Source organism: Leptinotarsa decemlineata, unplaced genomic scaffold (genome assembly GCF_025532065.1).
Source record: "Leptinotarsa decemlineata unplaced genomic scaffold, Ldec_3_MD MMD2_P_RNA_scaffold_14, whole genome shotgun sequence".
NCBI classification, from domain to species: Eukaryota; Metazoa; Arthropoda; class Insecta; order Coleoptera; family Chrysomelidae; genus Leptinotarsa; species Leptinotarsa decemlineata.
Genome location: NW_027412528.1, coordinates 13,686,754 through 13,693,381, shown reverse-complemented (window position 1 = coordinate 13,693,381; position 6,628 = coordinate 13,686,754).

Here is a 6,628-nt window from a genome sequence, read left to right as displayed (position 1 = left end):
CTAGCGCAGTTCGAAGCTTTCAACAGAGAGCTTCAACAGCCTGAGCTCAATGAACTGCGCAACCCGATAATCCCGTATGACGTTCGAAAAGCCCTTGTTGGTTCCAAGAACTTTGCTTCTCCAGGCCCAGATGGGCTGAACATTTATTGGTGGAAAAAACTACCAAGTACCCATCGCCTTCAGGCCAGAGTTTTCCACTCATGGCTGGACGGAGAGCAGCCGATTCCGGATTGGTTTGTCGAGGGGAGGACCGTTCTCATCCCCAAAAGCGGAGATTTGTCGATTCCTAAGAATTACAGACCGATAACATGCTTGAATTCGTGTTATAAATTGTTTACAAGCATCTTATACACTCGAATACTCACCGCAGTTGACCGAGTGTTCGAACGGATATATGAGCAGAGAGGGTCGAAGAAAGGAGTCGTTGGATGTAAAGAGAACCTGCTCATCGATAGATGTGTAACGCAGGACTCGATACAAAATAAGCGTAACCTCTCTATGGCCTGGATCGATTACCGTAAGGCATTTGATACAATGTCGCATGAGCTTATCTTGCATTTGCTCAGATGCCTTGTGGTACCCGACAAAATAGTGAGATGCATTGAACAACTGATACCACTCGCTTCACCATAAAATCTGGTCAAGCAAGATTCCAAACAGGGTGGGTCACTTTCAGGAGGGGTGTATTTCAGGGTGATTCCCTCAGTCCCCTTCTCTTCTGCATCTCACTATTGCCATTATCCGTTGCGCTCAGAAACACTCGAGGGTATAACTGTGGCACCCCCGAAAACCGGAGGCACAAGGTCGCTCATTCGTTTTATATGGATGATTTTAAACTTTATGCCTCTGGAGAGAAGGATCTCCATCAGTCCTTGAGGGTGGTGGAAGGGTACACGCATGCTATCGGTATGAAATTCGGGATAGACAAATGTGCATGATATAAATCAAAAATTAAACAATTTGTGGACACAACACTCAAAAAAGGGGGGCAAACCGCGGACACGTGTTTCTGGCTATTGGCCTCATCAGCGCGGTGCAGCCAAGTGTAAAGATGGGAAACACTTGTTTGCCGAAATCAGGAAACAACACAAACGCACGGAGTCAACAACAGGAGCCAACCGCACATTTGTGGTTCCAGTTAGAAGACCTAGAATTCCCAGGCTAGACTCCGTGCGTTTGTGTTGTTTCCTGATTTCGGCAAACAAGTGTTTCCCATCTTTACACTTGGCTGCACCGCGCTGATGAGGCCAATAGCCAGAAACACGTGTCCGCGGTTTGCCCCCTTTTTTGAGTGTTGTGTCCACAAATTGTTAAATTTTTGATTTATATCATGCACACTCGATAAAATCTCTATTTGTATTTATCCTGGACCCGGATGTCACGCAGGTAGCTATAGCTGCCTCCGTGGTCATGTTAGATGTAGCCTGGGAATTCTAGGTCTTCTAACTGGAACCACAAATGTGCGGTTGGCTCCTGTTGTTGACTCCGTGCGTTTGTGTTGTTTCCTGATTTCGGCAAACAAGTGTTCCCATCTTTACACTTGGCTGCACCGCGCTGATGAGGCCAATAGCCAGAAACACGTGTCCGCGGTTTGCCCCCTTTTTTGAGTGTTGTGTCCACAAATTGTTTAATTTTTGATTTATATCATGCACACTCGATAAAATCTCTATTTGTATTTATCCTGGACCCGGATGTCACGCAGGTAGCTATAGCTGCCTCCGTGGTCATGTTAGATGTAGCCTGGGAATTCTAGGTCTTCTAACTGGAACCACAAATGTGCGGTTGGCTCCTGTTGTTGACTCCGTGCGTTTGTGTTGTTTCCTGATTTCGGCAAACAAGTGTTTCCATCTTTACACTTGGCTGCACCGCGCTGATGAGGCCAATAGCCAGAAACACGTGTCCGCGGTTTGCCCCCCTTTTTTGAGTGTTGTGTCCACAAATTGTTTAATTTTTGATATATATATATATATATATATATATATATATATATATATATATATTATATATATATATATATATATAATAATAGTAATAATGAATAATAATAAGCAGGGATGGCCACTAACACCCTTGGCTTTTGGTGAGTTGCGACACCACTTACCCGAGCAACTGGTTCAAAACCGGACCGGCAGCCCAGGCGCACCCGGGAAGGAGAACTCTATTCCCCCTCCGGTGTCAACCGTGGGTCCACAGGGCTAACCACCGGTGGTCCCATCACTCGGTTCCTATCAATCGAGGAAGGGATTCCCATAATCGACCCGCTCGGAGGGGTCAGAGGCACGGTGGTGGGGCCCATAACGATGATTTGCCTACCGACGACAACCCTGGCAACGACAATGGACGCTTTGAGTGGACGCATGAGCTGAAAGATAGCCTTATGCATTGCTACGAGAATAGTGAGCCCGCACGAAGAGGGTACATGGCGAGATTGCATGCTCTGTGGTGTGAAACACATCCGGAGCATGCCGTCTTTTCCGCCCAAAATCTTAGGGATTACGTATCCTATCTTTGGCGGCAGGGCTATAAAGCTCCTCCCCAGCCTGCTAACGAAGTGGTAGAAGTTACAGTTCTACCACCCGTTGGCACGGCTGGAGAGGAGATTGGCACCATACCACCAATGGAGACGACAATCAGAACACGCAGGGCGCTCCACAGAATTAGGCCCCTGAAGCCACAATAACGTGCTTGTTTGGATGCGGAGGTTCATAGTGTTCTAACAGAAGAGGCTGACATCTGGCAAATCAACACCGCCGTGTATAGCGTCGTCAATCGCTTTCCGAATCGGAAGAACGAAATCCCGGCCTTGCGGTTCGGAAGATTGAAGGGCGTGCACACAAGATGGCGGCTAAGATCACGTCGGCGAGACAACACGCGTCTCGTATCCAATGTGTGATGGACTACTGGGCGGCCAATAGGCCTTTCACGCTCGTAGTGCGGCGAATAGCCGCCAATCTACGACGTATCCATCACACTTTAAGTCAAAGCGTGCTGTTGACCACCAAACAGCACTGCCTTGATAGGATACGAATGCTAGTGGCTGCTAAGAAGTCACTAGTGAGGCGAGCGAGAAGTATCGCGGAAAATCTTAGGTTCCGCGAAAAACCTTCTCGCTTATTCTAAGAGCCTCCATGTGTTGTGGATAATCCGCCGACTGGTGATCAGGTGGAATCCTTCTGGAAGGATATCTATGAACACCCGCAGCCACTCAACCTAGACACTCCAGCCCTAGCGCAGTTCGAAGCTTTCAACAGAGAGCTTCAACAGCCTGAGCTCAATGAACTGCGCAACCCGATAATCCCGTATGACGTTCGAAAAGCCCTTGTTGGTTCCAAGAACTTTGCTTCTCCAGGCCCAGATGGGCTGAACATTTATTGGTGGAAAAAACTACCAAGTACCCATCGCCTTCAGGCCAGAGTTTTCCACTCATGGCTGGACGGAGAGCAGCCGATTCCGGATTGGTTTGTCGAGGGGAGGACCGTTCTCATCCCCAAAAGCGGAGATTTGTCGATTCCTAAGAATTACAGACCGATAACATGCTTGAATTCGTGTTATAAATTGTTTACAAGCATCTTATACACTCGAATACTCACCGCAGTTGACCGAGTGTTCGAACGGATATATGAGCAGAGAGGGTCGAAGAAAGGAGTCGTTGGATGTAAAGAGAACCTGCTCATCGATAGATGTGTAACGCAGGACTCGATACAAAATAAGCGTAACCTCTCTATGGCCTGGATCGATTACCGTAAGGCATTTGATACAATGTCGCATGAGCTTATCTTGCATTTGCTCAGATGCCTTGTGGTACCCGACAAAATAGTGAGATGCATTGAACAACTGATACCACTCGCTTCACCATAAAATCTGGTCAAGCAAGATTCCAAACAGGGTGGGTCACTTTCAGGAGGGGTGTATTTCAGGGTGATTCCCTCAGTCCCCTTCTCTTCTGCATCTCACTATTGCCATTATCCGTTGCGCTCAGAAACACTCGAGGGTATAACTGTGGCACCCCGAAAACCGGAGGCACAAGGTCGCTCATTCGTTTTATATGGATGATTTTAAACTTTATGCCTCTGGAGAGAAGGATCTCCATCAGTCTTGAGGGTGGTGGAAGGGTACACGCATGCTATCGGTATGAAATTCGGGATAGACAAATGTGCAATGGTTCATCTCAAAAAAAGACGATGCGGGGACTACGGAGAGGATGAGCAGCTCGTAGATGGAAGCATCCTACACCATCTGGATTCCGTAGAGACGTATACTTACCTCGGGGTGGAACAACGCCACTCACAAGAGGTAACAGCAGTGAACAACTCTCTCCGCGGCAAGTATCAGCACAACCTTCGACAGATCTGGTCATCGGAACTGTCGGGGAAGAACAAAGTTGCTGCAATAAATATGCTTGCCGTTCCTATCTTACTCTACTCGTTTGGAGTAGTGAAGTGGACTCGGCAGGAGCTGTATCAACTCGACGTGTAGACCCTATGATGATGATGCATCTCTATAAGTGTTTACATCCCAAATCGTCCGTTCCACGGTTTGTACTTCCCTCGACAACAGGAAGGCCGTGGACTTTTGAGTTTGGAGTGTCTACAAGACATAATGGTGCTGAATACAGCCTGTAAAGTCTTCAGGAGTTTGGATCCCCTTCTCTGCATGGTCCGTGACCATGAGAGAGCAGGAATTGGAACATTTCTCTTTAGGGCAGCTGCCCAAGCAGCTGATGAAGTCGGTATAGTTTTCGACTGTGAACGAGGTGTGACCACAACTCTGTCACCGACTTGGAACCCGTTCAGCAAAAAGCTCAGATAAAAACCGCAGAGATCACCTTACTTCTGCGGAGACACAAGGATAAGCTAACTCCATCCTCCATCCATTGTTCCTACTTCAAATCCTATGGATTATTTAAATAATGTAAATATGCCTAACAACTTTCACCTTGAAGACACAAATTTATTAGAGCTGAAAGAAATCTTGCAAGAAAATAAAAACAAAAATGCAACAGGCATTGATGAAATTTCAGTAAAAATTTTAAATAACCTTCCCGATTCTGCTTTGAATACACTATTGATGGCTAAGATAAATCCTTTTCCCTTGGAAATTTCCCTCCGTGTGTAGAAACAGCTCTTGAAATTCCTATTTTCAAAGGTGGTAATGCAGAAGATCCAAATAACTTCAGACCTATCTCCATGCTCTCAACACTCTCAAAAATCATTGAAAAAATGGTGAAAAAAGGGTATTAGCTTTTCTTTATAAATACAATATATTAACCAACTGTCAATTTGGCTTTCAGAAGGCCAAAGGCACAAATGATGCAATCTTTTCCTTTCTTGAACATGTCTACATACATCTCAACAATGGTGAGGTCGTAGCTGCAGTATTCTGCGATTTCTCCAAAGCTTTTGACTGTGTAAATCATGAACTTCTTTTGCAAAAGTTGAACTACTATGGCTTGAGAGGAGTGTGTAATGACTGGTTCATGTCTTACTTGAGTGATAGAAAACAGTTAGTAAGATCAAACGATCACATACGAAGGATATTTTATGGGGCGTACCACAAGGATCAGTACCAGACCCGATTCTTTTCCTTATTTATGTAAATGACCTGGTGACTCTCTCAATTCGAGGAAGTTTTACCATCTTTGCGGATGACACCACGCTCCTTTGGCATGGAAAAAATACTTCTAATATGAAAGAAACTATCTGTACTGATTTGGAAGTTGTGAAAAAATGGTGTGACGCAAACTACTTGTGCTTTAATATTAAAAAAACAAACCTACTCACCTTCAGCTGTAATATCAACAATGTATACTTGAATGGACACATTCTTGAGAATAAAAAGCAATCCAAATTCCTGGGAATCTTCATGGATAACAAATAAAAATTTGATCAACATATTTCAGCTTTGAATGAAAAATTGGCATCCGGATGTTATGCCTTCTGGGGATTTTGCAGTCAACAACTTTTTCATTCAGTGTTTGTTTTGCAAAAGCGAGCGGTTAGATACTTATGCAAGGTGGGAGTACGTGAGTCATGCAGACCATTATTTTTAAGAGAAAAAATTCTCACTGTTACTTATATTTCCATACTTGAAACTGTTTGCCTGATTTACAAAAAAGATAACATGGTTGGAACTTCGGAACCCACAAATTACATAACCCGGCAAGTAACTGAAAATAAAATACATCTTCCTATTCCAAAAACAAGCCAGACAAAGTATTCTTTAATTTATGAAAGTAAAAAGCTGTATAATCACATACCGTATGAAATTAGGAAGAAAAAAAGCTCAAAAATCTTATTAAAGATGCCCTTGCAACTAAAGCGTACTACAATCTTGATGAATGATGAATGAATGAATTACAATTGAACTTTGCTGTGATTTAATATAGGTGTTTTTTTTTGTTGTTTATATTTGATCAACATATTTCAGCTTTGAATAAAGAATTGGCATCAGGATGTTATGCAGTTCGAATAGTTTCAGATGAACTGGGTTCATCCACATCAAAATGGTATATCATTCCCTACGTTTGGTGTTTATGGCTCGGAGTCTCTGTTATTCGTTCATGAACTCGGAAGGAGAATAGGCCAAGCAACGAAAGATCACCGTTCTACCTCTTTTTTGTTAGAAAGAA